Raw genomic sequence first — 15,000 nt, forward strand, 5'->3', positions numbered from 1 at the left:
TCAACATGCCATGCCACGGCCTCGGCCTCGGCCCGCACGCCTTGCTACGGCGTCGCCCAACATGCAGTGCCACGGCCTTGGCCCGCATGCCATGCCACGGCCTCGGCCCGCATGCCTTGCCACGGCGTCGCCCAACATGCCATGCCACGGCCTCGGCCAGCATGCCATGCCACGGCCTCGGCCAGCATGCCATGCCACGGCCTCGGCCCGCATGCCTTGCCAAGGCGTTGCCCAACATGCCATGCCATGCCACGGCCTCGGCCCGCATGTCTTGCCAAGGCGTTGCCCAACATGCCATGCCACGGCCTCGGCCCGCATGCCTTGCCACGGCATTGCCCAGCATGCCATGCCACCGCGTTGCCCGGCATGCCATGCCTTAGCCTTGGCCAGCATGGCATGCCACGGCCTCGGCCATCATGCCATGCCACGGCCTCGGCCCGCATGCCTTGCCACGGCGTTGCCCAACATGCCATGCCACGGCCTCGGCCCGCATGCCATGCCATGCCACGGCCACGGCCCGCATGACATGCCACGGCCACGGCCCGCATGACATGCCACGGCCTCGGCCCGCATGCCATGCAACGGCCTCGGCCCGCATGCCTTGCTACGGCGTTGCCCAACATGCCATGCCACGGCCTCGGCCCGCTTGCCTTGCCCCCGCGTTGCCCAGCATGCCATGCCACCGCGTTGCCCGGCGTGCCACGCCTTAGCCTTGGCCAACATGTCGAGCCACGGCCTCGGCCCGCATGCCTTGCTACGGCGTCGCCCAACATGCCATGCCACGGCCTCGGCCCGCATGCCATGCCACGGCCTCGGCCCGCATGACATGCCACGGCCTCGGCCCGCATGCCTTGCCACGGCGTTGCCCAACATGCCATGCCACGGCCTCGGCCCGCATGCCTTGCCACGGCCTCGGCACGCATGCCTTGCTACGGCGTCGCCCAACATGCCATGCCACGGCCTCGGCCCGCATGCCATGCCACGGCCTCGGCCCGCATGCCTTGCCACGGCCTCGGCCCGCATGCCTTGCTACGGCGTCGCCCAACATGCCATGCCACGGCCTCGGCCCGCATGCCATGCCACGGCCTCGGCCCGCATGACATGCCACGGCCTCGGCCCGCAAGCCTTGCCACGACGTCGCCCAACTTGCCATGCCACGGCCTCGGCCCGCATGCCATGCCACGGCCTCGGCTCGCATGACATGCCACGGCCTCGGCCCGCATGCCTTGCTACGGCGTCGCCCAACAAGCCATGCCACGGCCTCGGCCCGCATGACATGCCACGGCCTCGGACCGCATGCCTTGCTACGGCGTCGCCCAACATGCCATGCCACGGCCTCGGCCCGCATGCCATGCCACGGCCTCGGCCCGCATGACATGCCACGGCCTCGGCCCGCATGCCTTGCCACGACGTCGCCCAACTTGCCATGCCACGGCCTCGGCCCGCATGCCATGCCACGGCCTCGGCGCGCATGACATGCCACGGCCTCGGCCCGCATGCCTTGCTACGGCGTCGCCCAACATGCCATGCCACGGACTCGGCCCGCATGCCATGCCACGGCCTCGGCCCGCATGACATGCCACGGCCTCGGACCGCATGCCTTGCTACGGCGTCGCCCAACATGCCATGCCACGGCCTCGGCCCGCATGCCATGCCACGGCCTCGGCCCGCATGCCACGGCACGGCCTCGGCCCGCATGCCTTGCTACGGCGTCGCCCAACATGCCATGCCACGGCCTCGGCCCGCATGCCATGCCACGGCCTCGGCCCGCATGCCATGCCACGGCCTCGGACCGCATGCCTTGCTACGGCGTCGCCCAACATGCCATGCCACGGACTCGGCCCGCGTGCCATGCCACGGCCTCGGCCCGCATGACATGCCACGGCCTCGGACCGCATGCCTTGCTACGGCGTCGCCCAACATGCCATGCCACGGCCTCGGCCCGCATGACATGCCATGGCCTCGGCCCGCATGCCACGGCACGGCCTCGGCCCGCATGCCTTGCTACGGCGTCGCCCAACATGCCATGCCACGGCCTCGGCCCGCATGCCATGCCACGGCCTCGGCCCGCATGCCATGCCACTGCCTCGGCCCGCATGACATGCCACGGCCTCGGCCCGCATGCCATGCCACTGCCTCGGCCCGCATGCCATGCCACGGCCTCGGCCCGCATGACATGCCACGGCCTCGGCCCGCATGCCTTGCCACGGCGTTGCCCAACATGCCATGCCACGGCCTCGGCCCGCATGCCTTGCCACGGCCTCGGCCCGCATGCCTTGCGACGGCGTCGCCCAACATGCCATGCCACGGCCTCGGCCCGCATGCCATGCCACGGCCTCGGCCCGCATGACATGCCACGGCCTCGGCCCGCATGCCTTGCCACGACGTCGCCCAACTTGCCATGCCACGGCCTCGTCCCGCATGCCATGCCACGGCCTCGGCTCGCATGACATGCCACGGCCTCGGCCCGCATGCCTTGCTACGGCGTCGCCCAACAAGCCATGCCACGGCCTCGGCCCGCATGACATGCCACGGCCTCGGACCGCATGCCTTGCTACGGCGTCGCCCAACATGCCATGCCACGGCCTCGGCCCGCATGCCATGCCACGGCCTCGGCCCGCATGACATGCCACGGCCTCGGCCCGCATGCCATGCCACGGCCTCGGCCCGCATGCCATGCCACGGCCTCGGCCCGCATGCCTTGCTACGGCGTCGCCCAACATGCCATGCCACGGCCTCGGCCCGCATGCCATGCCACGGCCTCGGCCCGCATGACATGCCACGGCCTCGGACCGCATGCCTTGCTACGGCGTCGCCCAACATGCCATGCCACGGCCTCGGCCCGCATGCCATGCCACGGCCTCGGCCCGCATGACATGCCACGGCCTCGGACCGCATGCCTTGCTACGGCGTCGCCCAACATGCCGTGCCACGGCCTCGGCCCGCATGCCATGCCACGGCCTCGGCCTCGGCCCGCATGCGTTGCTACGACGTTGGCCAACATGCCATGCCACGGCCCCGGCCCGCATGCCTTGCCACCGCGTTGCCCAGCATGCCATGCCACCGCGTTGCCCGGCGTGCCATGCCTTAGCCTTGGCCAACATGTCGTGCCACGGCCTCGGCCCGCATGCCATGCCATGCCACGGCCCGCATGTCTTGCCACGGCGTCGCCCAACATGCCATGCCACGGCCTCGGCCCGCATGCCATGCCACGGCGTCGCCCAACATGCCATGCCACGGCCTCGGCCCGCATGCCATGCCACGGCGTCGCCCAACATGCCATGCCACGGCCTCTGCCCGCATGCCATGCCACGGCCTCGGCCCGCGTGACATGCCACGGCCTCGGCCCGCATGCCTTGCCACGACGTCGCCCAACTTGCCATGCCACGGCCTCGGCCCGCTTGCCATGCCACGGCCTCGGCTCGCATGACATGCCACGGCCTCAGCCCGCATGCCGTGCTACGGCGTCGCCCAACATGCCATGCCACGGCCTCGGCCCGCATGCCATGCCACGGCCTCGGCCCGCATGACATGCCACGGCCTCGGACCGCATGCCTTGCTACGGCGTCGCCCAACATGCCATGCCACGGCCCCGGCCCGCATACCTTGCCACCGCGTTGCCCGGCGTGCCATGCCTTAGCCTTGGCCAACATGTCGTGCCACGGCCTCGGCCCGCATGCCATGCCATGCCACGGCCCGCATGTCTTGCCACGGCGTTGCGAAACATGCCATGCCACGGCCTCGGCCCGCATGCCTTGCCACGGCCTCGGCCAACATGCCATGCCACGGCCTCGGCCCGCATGCCATGCCACGGCCTCGGCCCGCATGACATGCCACGGCCTCGGCCCGCATGCCTTGCTACGGCGTCGCCCAACATGCCATGCCACGGCCTCGGCCCGCATGCCATGCCACGGCCTCGGCCCGCATGCCCTTCTACGGCGTTGCCCAACATGCCATGCCACGGCCTCGGCCCGCATGCCTTGCCACCGCGTTGCCCAGCATGCCATGCCACCGCGTTGCCCGGCGTGCCATGCCTTAGCCTTGGCCAACATGCCACGCCACGGCCTCGGCCCGCATGGCTTGCCAGGGCGTTGCCCAACATGCCATGCCACGGCCTCGGCCCGCATGTCTTGCCACGGCGTTGCCCAACATGCCATGCCACGCCACGCCACGGCCTCGGCCCGCATGCCATGCCACGGCCTCGGCCCGCATGCCATGCCATGCCACGGCCTCGGCCCGCATGCCATGCCACGGCCTCGGCCCGCATGCCATGCCACGGCCTCGGCCAGCATGCCATGCCAAGGCCTCGGCCCGCATGCCTTGCCACGGCGTTGCCCAGCATGCCATGCCACCGCGTTGCCCAGCGGGCCGTGCCGCGGCCTCGGCCCGCATGCCTTGCGACTGCCTTGCCCAACATGCCATGCCACAGCGTGCCATGCCACGGCCTCGGCCCGCATGCCTTGCTACGGCGTCGCCCAACATGCCATGCCACGGCCTCGGCCCGCATGCCATGACATGCCACGGCCCGCATGTCTTGCCACGGCGTTGCCAAACATGCCATGCCACGGCCTCGGCCCGCATGCCATGCCACGGCGTCGCCCAACATGCCATGCCACGGCCTCGGCCCGCATGCCTTGCCACCGCGTTGCCCAGCATGCATTGCCACCGCGTTGCCCGGCTTGCCATGCCTTAGCCTTGGCCAACATGTCGAGCCACGGCCTCGGCCCGCATGCCTTGCTACGGTGTTGCCCAACATGCCATGCCACGGCCTCGGCCCGCATGCCTTGCCACCGCGTTGCCCAGCATGCCATGCCACCGCGTCGCCCGGCGTGCCATGCCTTAGCCTTGGCCAACATGTCGAGGCACGGCCTCGGCCCGCATGCCTTGCTACGGCGTCGCCCAACATGCCATGCCACGGCCTCGGCCCGCATGCCATGCCACGGCCTCGGCCCGCATGCCATGCCATGCCACGGCCCGCATGTCTTGCCACGGCGTTGCCAAACATGCCATGCCACGGCCTCGGCCCGCATGCCATGCCACGGCGTCGCCCAACTTGCCATGCCACGGCCACGGCCCGCATGCCATGCCACGGCCTCGGCCCGCATGCCTTGCTACGGCGTTGCCCGACATGCCATGCCACGGCCTCGGCCCGCATGCCTTGCCACCGCGTTGCCCAGCATGCCAGGCCACCGCGTTGCCCGGCGTGCGATGCCTTAGCCTTGGCCAACATGTCGAGCCACGGCCTCGGCCCGCATGCCTTGCTACGGCGTCGCCCAACATGCCATGCCACGGCCCGCATGCCATGACATGCCACGGCCCGCATGTCTTGCCACGGCGTTGCCAAACATGCCATGCCACGGCCTCGGCCCGCATGCCATGCCACGGCGTCGCCCAACATGCCATGCCACGGCCTCGGCCCGCATGCCTTGCCACCGCGTTGCCCAGCATGCATTGCCACCGCGTTGCCCGGCTTGCCATGCCTTAGCCTTGGCCAACATGTCGAGCCACGGCCTCGGCCCGCATGCCTTGCTACGGCGTTGCCCAACATGCCATGCCACGGCCTTGGCCCGCATGCCTTGCCACCGCGTTGCCCAGCATGCCATGCCACCGCGTCGCCCGGCGTGCCATGCCTTAGCCTTGGCCAACATGTCGAGGCACGGCCTCGGCCCGCATGCCTTGCTACGGCGTCGCCCAACATGCCATGCCACGGCCTCGGCCCGCATGCCATGCCACGGCCTCGGCCCGCATGCCATGCCATGCCACGGCCCGCATGTCTTGCCACGGCGTTGCCAAACATGCCATGCCACGGCCTCGGCCTGCATGCCATGCCACGGCGTCGCCGAACATGCCATGCGACGGCCACGGCCCGCATGCCATGCCACGGCCTCGGCCCGCATGCCATGCCACGGCCTCGGCCCGCATGTCTTGCCACGGCGTAGCCCAACATGCCATGCCATGCCACGCCACGGCCTCGGCCCGCATGCCATGCCACGGCCTCGGCCCGCATGCCATGCCATGCCACGGCCTCGGCCCGCATGCCATGCCACGGCCTCGGCCCGCATGCCTTGCCACGGCCTCGGCCCGCATGCCATGCCACGGCCTCGGCCAGCATGCCATGCCAAGGCCAAGGCCCGCATGCCTTGCCACGGCGTTGCCCAGCATGCCATGCCACCGCGTTGCCCAGCGGGCCGTGCCGCGGCCTCGGCCCGCATGCCATGCCATGCCACGGCCTCGGCCCGCATGCCTTGCGACTGCCTTGGCCAGCGTGCCATGCCACAGCGTGCCATGCCTTAGCCTTGGCCAACATGCCATGCCGGTCCGTTGCCCAGCATGCCACGGCCGTGGCGGCGTGGCAAGCCACGGCCTCGGCCAGCATGCCATGCCACGGCCTCGGCCAGCATGCCATGCCACGGCCTCGGCATGCCACCGCCTTGTGCAGCGTTGGCCAGCATGCCTTGGCCGGCATGCCATGCCAATGCCTTGGGCCAACATGGCGTGCCACGGGCTGGGCGAGCATGCCACGCCACGGCCTTGGCTAGCAGCAAGGCATGCCACGGCCTCGGCGAGCATGCCATGCCATGCCAAGGCCAAGGCCAAAGCCAAGGCCAAGGCCAAGGCCAAGGCAGTGGGCAAGGCCAAGTCCCTGTGCAAGGCATGGCCAAGGCCAAGGCCGCGGGCAAAGGCCAAGGCCAAGGCCATGGCATGCCACCGCCTCGATCGATCTTTTTGAACATGATTCTTTTATAATCTTACCCAAACCGTGCAACACAATTAAAAATGCACTACAATCAATTTTAAATGTCATTCCCTATTTTTTTGCAATTTTTCTGGAGCTTTTCGAATTTTTAAAGCCCTTATTTGGCATAAAAAAATCAAAATAAAATAAAAAAAATGAAAAAAATAATTTAATAATTTCTATAATTACTAGTGAATCATCCTTTAATTATGGGAATTTTTCCATAATTTTTTGACCATTTTCATTAATTTTTATTATTTTTTAAGTATTAATATCGAAATAAATTAAAATAAAATATTTTCGGAAAAAAAATATTTTTTTAAATTTTTTTTATGGTGTATTAAATTATTTCCAACAACTTTCATGTTGAAAGTTTTGGCAAAAAACCATTACTTTTTAAAAAAACCCCATTATGACTCCTCGAACATGCTTGATGTTTCCTCCTGCCAGATTGAAAAGGGCTTAACAGGCTATTATAAGGGGGGGGCACCTCCCTTGCCCAGGGCAAGGCAGTGGCAGGTACGCCCCATGTTGGGCGCGGCCTGGGCTGCGGCCTTGGGTTACATGCACTGCGGCTCGACCGCGGCCTGGGCTGCGGCCTTGGGCGGCTCGGCCGCGGCCTTGGGCGGCCTGGACCGCGGCCTTGGGCGGCCTTGGGCGGCCTTGCGCGGCCTGGGCGCGGCCTTGGGCGGCCTGGGCGCGGCCTTGCGCGGCCTGGGCGCGGCCTTGGGCGGCCTGGGCGCGGCCTTGCGCGGCCTGGGCGCGGCCTGGGCGCGGCCTTGCGCGGCCTGGGCGCGGCCTTGGGCAGCATGGCGTGGCATGCGCGCGGGCGTGGGCGGCCTGGCATGCGCGCGGCATGGGCAGCACGGCATGGCATGCGCACGGCCTGGGCGGCCTGGCATGCAGCCGGCCTGGCATGCCCGCGGCGTGGGCAGCACGGCATGGCATGCGCACGGCCTGGGCGGCCTGGCATGCAGCCGGCCTGGGCAGCACGGCATGGCATGCGCACGGCCTGGGCGGCCTGGCATGCGGCCGGCCAGGGCAGCCTGGCCTGGCATGCCCATGGCGTGGGCAGCGTGGCCTGTGCGTATACCGCGCGCGTGGTCTTTTGACCACGGTGCGCGTGTTGCGCGCATGGTCGCGCACGCCTTTGCACGCCTTCGCACGCAACGCACGTCTAGTGATAAGAACCGCAGCCAAGGCAGCCCAGCCCCAAGGCCAAGGCCAGCAGCATGGCATGCCACGGCGAAGGCAGCCCAGCCAAAGCCAGCAGCATGCCATGCCAAGGCCTAGGCCAGCAGCATGCCATGCCACGGCCAAGGCAGGCCAGCCAAAGCCAGCACCATGCCATGCCACGGCCAAGGCAGGCCAGCAGCATGCCATGCCACGGCCTAGGCCAGCAGCATGCCATGCCACGGCCAAGGCAGGCCAGCCAAAGCCAGCAGCATGCCATGCCAAGGCCAAGGCCAGCAGCATGCCATGCCAAGGCCAAGGCCAGCAGCATGCCATGCCACGGCCAAGGCAGCCCAGCCAAAGCCAGCAGCATGCCATGCCAAGGCCAAGGCCAGCAGCATGCCATGCCACGGCCAAGGCAGCCCAGCCAAAGCCAGCAGCATGCCATGCCAAGGCCAAGGCCAGCAGCATGGCATGCCACGGCGAAGGCAGCCCAGCCAAAGCCAGCAGCATGCCATGCCAAGGCCTAGGCCAGCAGCATGCCATGCCACGGCCAAGGCAGGCCAGCCAAAGCCAGCACCATGCCATGCCACGGCCAAGGCAGGCCAGCCAAAGCCAGCAGCATGCCATGCCACGGCCTAGGCCAGCAGCATGCCATGCCACGGCCAAGGCAGGCCAGCCAAAGCCAGCAGCATGCCATGCCAAGGCCTAGGCCAGCAGCATGCCATGCCACGGCCAAGGCTGCCCAGCCAAAGCCAGCAGCATGCCATGCCAAGGCCTAGGCCAGCAGCATGCCATGCCACGGCCAAGGCAGGCCAGCCAAAGCCAGCAGCATGCCATGCCAAGGCCAAGGCCAGCAGCATGCCATGCCACGGCCAAGGCAGGTCAGCCAAAGCCAGCAGCATGCCATGCCAAGGCCTAGGCCAGCAGCATGCCATGCCACGGCCAAGGCTGCCCAGCCAAAGCCAGCAGCATGCCATGCCACGGCCAAGGCAGCCCAGCCAAAGCCAGCAGCATGCCATGCCAAGGCCAAGGCCAGCAGCATGCCATGCCACGGCCAATGCAGCCCAGCCAAAGCCAGCAGCATGCCATGCCAAGGCCAAGGCCCGCAGCATGCCATGCCACGGCCAAGGCAGCCCAGCCAAAGCCAGCAGCATGCCATGCCAAGGCCAAGGCCAGCAGCATGCCATGCCACGGCCAAGGCAGGCCAGCCAAAGCCAGCAGCATGCCATGCCAAGGCCTAGGCCAGCAGCATGCCATGCCACGGCCAAGGCAGGCCAGCCAAAGCCAGCAGCATGCCATGCCAAGGCCAAGGCCAGCAGCATGCCATGCCAAGGCCAAGGCCAGCAGCATGCCATGCCACGGCCAAGGCAGCCCAGCCAAAGCCAGCAGCATGCCATGCCAAGGCCAAGGCCAGCAGCATGCCATGCCACGGCCAAGGCAGCCCAGCCAAAGCCAGCAGCATGCCATGCCAAGGCCTAGGCCAGCAGCATGCCATGCCACGGCCAAGGCAGGCCAGCCAAAGCCAGCAGCATGCCATGCCAAGGCCAAGGCCAGCAGCATGCCATGCCAAGGCCAAGGCCAGCAGCATGCCATGCCACGGCCAAGGCAGCCCAGCCAAAGCCAGCAGCATGCCATGCCAAGGCCAAGGCCAGCAGCATGCCATGCCAAGGCCAAGGCCAGCAGCATGCCATGCCACGGCCAAGGCAGCCCAGCCAAAGCCAGCAGCATGCCAGGCCAAGGCCAAGGCCAGCAGCATGGCATGCCACGGCCAAGGCAGCCCAGCCAAAGCCAGCAGCTTGCCATGCCACGGCCTAGGCCAGCAGCATGCCATGCCACGGCCAGGGCAGGCCAGCCAAAGCCAGCAGCATGCCATGCCAAGCCCTAGGCCAGCAGCATGCCATGCCACGGCCAAGGCAGCCCAGCCAAAGCCAGCAGCATGCCATGTCAAGGCCAAGGCCAGCAGCATGCCATGCCACGGCCAAGGCAGCCCAGCCAAAGCCGGCAGCATGCCATGCCAAGGCCAAGGCCAGCAGCATGCCATGCCACGGCCAAGGCAGGCCAGCCAAAGCCAGCAGCATGCCATGCCACGGCCTAGGCCAGCAGCATGCCATGCCACGGCCAAGGCAGGCCAGCCAAAGCCAGCAGCATGCCATGCCAAGGCCTAGGCCAGCAGCATGCCATGCCACGGCCAAGGCTGCCCAGCCAAAGCCAGCAGCATGCCATGCCAAGGCCTAGGCCAGCAGCATGCCATGCCACGGCCAAGGCAGGCCAGCCAAAGCCAGCAGCATGCCATGCCAAGGCCAAGGCCAGCAGCATGCCATGCCACGGCCAAGGCAGCCCAGCCAAAGCCAGCCGCATGCCATGCCAAGGCCAAGGCCAGCAGCATGCCATGCCACGGCCAAGGCAGCCCAGCCAAAGCCAGCAGCATGCCATGCCAAGGCCAAGGCCAGCAGCATGCCATGCCACGGCCAAGGCAGCCCAGCCAAAGCCAGCAGCATGCCATGCCAAGGCCTAGGCCAGCAGCATGCCATGCCACGGCCAAGGCTGCCCAGCCAAAGCCAGCAGCATGCCATGCCACGGCCAAGGCAGCCCAGCCAAAGCCAGCAGCATGCCATGCCAAGGCCAAGGCCAGCAGCATGCCATGCCACGGCCAATGCAGCCCAGCCAAAGCCAGCAGCATGCCATGCCAAGGCCAAGGCCAACAATCATGCCATGCCACGGCCAAGGCAGCCCAGCCAAAGCCAGCAGCATGCCATGCCAAGGCCAAGGCCAGCAGCATGCCATGCCACGGCCAAGGCAGGCCAGCCAAAGCCAGCAGCATGCCATGCCAAGGCCTAGGCCAGCAGCATGCCATGCCACGGCCAAGGCTGCCCAGCCAAAGCCAGCAGCATGCCATGCCACGGCCAAGGCAGCCCAGCCAAAGCCAGCAGCATGCCATGCCAAGGCCAAGGCCAGCAGCATGGCATACCACGGCCAAGGCAGCCCAGCCAAAGCCAGCAGCATGCCATGCCAAGGCCAAGGCCAGCAGCATGCCATGCCACGGCCAAGGCAGCCCAGCCAAAGCCAGCAGCATGCCATGCCAAGGCCAAGGACAGCAGCATGCCATGCCACGGCCAAGGCAGCCCAGCCAAAGCCAGCAGCATGCCATGCCAAGGCCAAGGCCAGCAGCATGCCATGCCACGGCCAAGGCAGCCCTGCCAAAGCCAGCAGCATGCCATGCCAAGGCCTTGGCCAGCAGCATGCCATGCCACGGCCAAGGCAGCCCAACCAAGGCCAGCAGCATGCCATGCCAAGGCCTAGGCCAGCAGCATGCCATGCCACGGCCAAGGCAGCCCAGCCAAAGCCAGCAGCATGCCATGCCAAGGCCTAGGCCAGCAGCATGCCATGCCACGGCCAAGGCAGCCCAGCCAAAGCCAGCCGCATGCCATGCCAAGGCCAAGGCCAGCAGCATGCCATGCCACGGCCAAGGCAGCCAGCCAAAGCCAGCAGCATGCCATGCCAAGGCCTAGGCCAGCAGCATGCCATGCCCCGGCCAAGGCAGGCCAGCCAAAGCCAGCAGCATGCCATGCCAAGGCCGAGGCCAGCAGCATGCCATGCCACGGCCAAGGCAGCCCAGCCAAAGCCAGCAGCATGCCATGCCAAGGCCAAGGCCAGCAGCATGCCATGCCACGGCCAAGGCAGCCCAGCCAAAGCCAGCAGCATGCCATGCCAAGGCCAAGGCCAGCAGCATGCCATGCCACGGCCAAGGCCAAGGCCAAGGCAGCCCATCCGAAGCCAGCAACATTCCATGCCAAGGCCAACGCAGCCCAGCCAAAGCCAGCGGCATGCCATGCCAAGGCCAAGGCCAGCCGCATGTCTTGCCACGGCCTTGTCCCGCAGCGTGGCGTGCCTTGGCCTTGGGCTAGAACATCGCATGCCACGCCCTTGGCAAGCAATCCTGTCCCTCGTGTAATTGCCATTTGGTTTGGCTTTGACTTACGTATATGTTGCCCTGCGAAATGCTTGTCCCTCGGGTAATAGCCGTTTGGTTGCCTTTGGACTTGCGAACACGTTGCTAGTGCTTTCCCCAGTGGAAGCTTGTTGTGAAAAGTATGTCCCTCGGAAGTTGCCTGTTGCGTTTGTTATTTGCATTCGAGCTATCCGATGCTTGCTCGGTTTCTCTAAGAGTTTTTGCACGTTCGTCGGGCTTTTTAATTATTTATTTACTCATAAAAATTATAATAAAATAAATTAAAAATAAAAAAATAATTAAAAAAATTACTATAATTACTAGTGCCTCATCTTATAATTGTTGGAATTTTTCTAGAATTTTTTGAGTATTTTTAGTAATTTTTATTATTTTTTAAGTATTAAAATTGAAATAAATTAAAATAAAATATTCCGGTGGCCAAATATTTTTTTATAATTTTTTTTATGGTGTATTAAATTATTTCATACAACTTTCATGTTGAAAGTTTTGGCAAAAAACCATTACTTTTTAAAAAAACCCCATTATGACTCCTCGAACATGGTTGATGTTTCCTCCTGCCAGATTGAAAAGGGCTTAACAGGCTATTATAAGGGGGGGGGCACCTCCCTTAAGGCTGGCCAGCATGGCCAGGCCACAGGCCACGCCTATGCCTAGGCGGGCGCTTGGCACATGCCATCGCTTGGCTTGTGGCATTGGCTTGTGGCATCGAAACTACATAGCCAAGCACGGGATGCGTCGAGTGGCGGCCCGCGGTGGTGGCGGTGGCACGTTGGCCTAGGCCAGCATGCCATGCCACAGCCTTGGCCAGCAACATGGCATGCCAAAGCCTTGGCCAGCAGCATGCCATGCCCTGGCCTTGGCAAGCATGTCATGCCACGGCCTTGGCCAGCAGCATGCCATGCCACGGCCTTGGCCAGCAGCATGCCATGCCCCGGCCTTGGCCAGCAGCATGCCATGCCCCGGCCTTGGCCAGCATGTCATGCCACGGCCTTGGCCAGCAGCATGCCATGCCACAGCCTTGGCCAGCAGCACGCCATGCCACAGCCTTGGCCAGCAACATGGCATTCCAAAGCCTTGGCCAGCAGCACGCCATGCCCCGGCCTTGGCAAGCTTGTCATGCCACGGCCATGGCCAGCAGCGTGCTATGCCCCGGCCTTGGCCAGCAGCGTGCCATGCCACGACCTTGGCCAGCAGCTTGCCATGCCCCGGCCTTGGCCAGCATGTCATGCCACGGCCTTGGCCAGCAGCATGCCATGCCACGGCCTTGGCCAGCAACATGGCATGCCAAAGCCTTGGCCGGCAGCATGCCATGCCGCGGCCTTTGCCAGCAGCATGGCAAGCCCAAGCCTTGGTCAGCAGCAGCATGCCATGCCAACGCCTTGGCCAGCAGCATGCCTTGCCACGGCCTCGTCCAGCAGCATGGCATGCCACGCCACGGCCTCGGCCATCAGCATGCCTTGCCACGGCCTCGGCCATCAGCATGCCTTGCCACGGCCTCGGCCATCAGCATGCCTTGCCACGGCCTCGGCCATCAGCATGCCTTGCCACGGCCTTGTCCAGCAGCATGGCATGCCCGGCCTTGGCCAGCAGCATGTCATGCCACGGCCTTGGCAAGCATGCCAAGCCACGGCCTTGGCAAGCATGCCATGTCCCTCGGGTAATTGTACAAGTTGCCTTGCGAAATGCATGTCCCTCGGTTAAATTGCCATTTGGTTGGCTTTGGCGTGCGAACGAGTTGCCTGTGCTTTCCTTGTGGAAGCTTGTTGCGAGAAGTATGTCCCTCGAAAGTTGCCTGTTGCGTTTGTTATTTGCATTCGCGCTAACCGGTGCTTGCTCGGCCTCTCTAAATGTTTTCGCGCGTTCGTCGGGCTTCTTGGTCCTTCGGGGGGTGATTCGTTTTGGGGGGCTGGTGCACAGTGTATGTCGTGGCGCGTGAGTTGTGTTCGGTTTGTGCGAGTTGGACGGATCCCTGCCTGTGCAGCGAACTCCACTGGTGCATTCCTCCATGTCCCTCGGGTTGTCTTCGACTCGCCTTCGGGTTGCCTGCGCTTCCCTAGTGGAAGGTGCCTTGCGAAAAGCGTGTCCCTCGGGTAATTGCCATTTGGTTGGCTTTGACGTTCGAACGAGTTGCCTATGCTTTCCTAGTGGAAGCTTGTTGCGAAAAGTATGTCCCTCGAAAGTTGCCTGTTGCGTTTGTTATTTGCATTCGCGCTAACCGGTGCTTGCTCGGCCTCTCTAAATGTTTTCGCGCGTTCGTCGGGCTTCTTGGTCCTTCGGGGGGTGATTCGTTTTGGGGGGCTGGTGCACAGTGTACGTCGTGGCGCGTGAGTTGTGTTCGGTTTGTGCGAGTTGGACGGATCCCTGCCTGTGCAGCGAACTCCACTGGTGCATTCCTCCATGTCCCTCGGGTGATCGCCTTTAGGTTGTCTTCGACTCGCCTTCGGGTTGCCTGCGCTTCCCTAGTGGAAGGTGCCTTGCGAAAAGCGTGTCCCTCGGGTAATTGCCATTTGGTTGGCTTTGACGTTCGAACGAGTTGCCTATGCTTTCCTAGTGGAAGCTTGTTGCGAAAAGTATGTCCCTCGAAAGTTGCCTGTTGCGCTTGTTACTTGCATTCGCGCTAACCGGTGCTTGCTCGGCCTCTCTAAATGTTTTCGCGCGTTCGTCGGGCTTCTTAGTCCTTCGGGGGGTGATTCGTTTTGGGGGGCTGGTGCACAGTGTACGTCGTGGCGCGTGAGTTGTGTTCGGTTTGTGCGAGTTGGACGGATCCCTGCCTGTGCAGCGAACTCCACTGGTGCATTCCTCCATGTCCCTCGGGTGATCGCCTTTAGGTTGTCTTCGACTCGCCTTCGGGTTGCCTGCGCTTCCCTAGTGGAAGGTGCCTTGCGAAAAGCGTGTCCCTCGGGTAATTGCCATTTGGTTGGCTTTGACGTTCGAACGAGTTGCCTATGCTTTCCTAGTGGAAGCTTGTTGCGAAAAGTATGTCCCTCGAAAGTTGCCTGTTGCGCTTGTTACTTGCATTCGCGCTAACCGGTGCTTGCTCGGCCTCTCTAAATGTTTTCGCGCGTTCGTCGGGCTTCTTAGTCCTTCGGGGGGTGATTCGTTTTGGGGGGCTGGTGCA

Source organism: Camellia sinensis, chromosome 6 (genome assembly GCF_055761805.1).
Source record: "Camellia sinensis isolate YWXY chromosome 6, ASM5576180v1, whole genome shotgun sequence".
Classification (NCBI taxonomy): domain Eukaryota; kingdom Viridiplantae; phylum Streptophyta; class Magnoliopsida; order Ericales; family Theaceae; genus Camellia; species Camellia sinensis.